Source organism: Aplysia californica, unplaced genomic scaffold (genome assembly GCF_000002075.1).
Source record: "Aplysia californica isolate F4 #8 unplaced genomic scaffold, AplCal3.0 scaffold01453, whole genome shotgun sequence".
In the NCBI taxonomy this organism is placed as follows: Eukaryota; Metazoa; Mollusca; class Gastropoda; order Aplysiida; family Aplysiidae; genus Aplysia; species Aplysia californica.
The window spans coordinates 47,096-48,823 of NW_004798723.1; positions in this window are offsets into that span (position 1 = coordinate 47,096).

Sequence of the window (1,728 nt, forward strand, 5' to 3'; positions counted from 1 at the left end):
CAAGAAAGAAGAGCAAGACACATTGCAACTACTACTAATTTTATTTTTCACGGCAATCCTTTTTATAATCAGTAAATCGCGTATAGAAAAATAGACTATATTTTTAGCACATCTTGACCAGTATTACACACTCAAAAACACACACAAAGACACACACACACACACATACGAACACCCACACAAACACACGCACACTCACATACAAACTCACACACACACTCACACCCAAACACACACACTCACACCCAAACACACACACACACAGACAAGCACACACACACACACTCGCATACAAACACGCACACACATGAACACGAACAGTTGGAGGGAACACAGAAAGGGCCTAGGCTAGGTCAGAACTACATTCTTTCGTGCGTGTCTCTCACGATACATTGTAGGCTACCACAGATACATTGTTGTAGGCTACCACAGATACATTGTAGGCTACCACACGAACGTGGAAGTTTGGTGTGTTCGACCTGTTAGAGTTAAAAAGGCCACGCAAAAGGTGGATCGAAGGTGTCAATGAAGCCCTAAAAAAACATAATATCACAACTGAAAGAACTGTGGAGCTGGCCTACCATAATAATAATAATAATAATAATAATAATAATGGATTGCAATTATATAGCGCATATCCACTTATGCAATGCTCTATGCGCTTAACATGATACATACATTATGTACATACATATTATGGATTTACAAATCAATTTTAAAGGCACATAGTGTTACATACGTGTGCCCACACATACTCAGGCACGCAGGCACCACACACACATACGTACATACGCACATACAAACTCACAACGATCTACAGCCTGGATGGATTCTGTCTAATTGAAATATGATGAAAATAGAAATGCCTTTAGTTTCTTCTGAAAAATTTCTAGATTTTCTGCTTCTCTGATAGTTTTTGGAAGCCTATTCCAAACAAGTGGGGCAAAATATGAAAAGAGCGTTGGCCATATGATTTGTAATTTATTTTAGGCTTAACAAGGGTTGTTTTGTCACTTGATGATCTGAGCGTTCTAGATGGTACATAGGGTGTTAAAAACTGTTTTAGATAGTCCGGTGATAAATCATGTAAGCACTTGTAGCAAATTAAACAGATTTTATATAATTCTACTCTGCTTGAACGAGAAATGTCCCCCCTTTGGGAATGGCCTAAAGACACTACAGTCAGTGACACTGCCCCGGGGGGTATGGCCACCCAGTTTGAACCAAAAATTAAGTAAGTGTGTAGTGTGTTGTTATGTTGAAACGACTATAAATTCTCCTAGTTTTGGCAAGTAGAACCACTTTCGGTCGACATGGAGCAAGAACTAACTACGTACGTTACGAAAAGGGGACCCCAAGTTGTTGCAGTTTCAGGATTTAAGTTTCGTTTGGACAAGAATCAACAAAACAGCAAAAGGTGGAAATGCACTACTGAAACATGCAAGGTGAGATGCACGACAGACAGAGACATGAAACACATTCTGGAGGGGCATTTTGAGCATAACCACGACATGGAAGGCGATGAAAGGAAAGTCAAAGTCAAAGATGCCCAAGAACGCTGCAAAAAACAGGCGCTGTGTGAACCAGATGAGCGCCCATCTAAGGTTTTTATAAAAGAAGTCAGAGACACTAAATGTTTGCCTGGGGAGTACCAGAATATTCGGCAGGCCATTTGTAGACAACGAATGAAACTACAAGAAACATTACCAACGACCAGACTTGAACTTG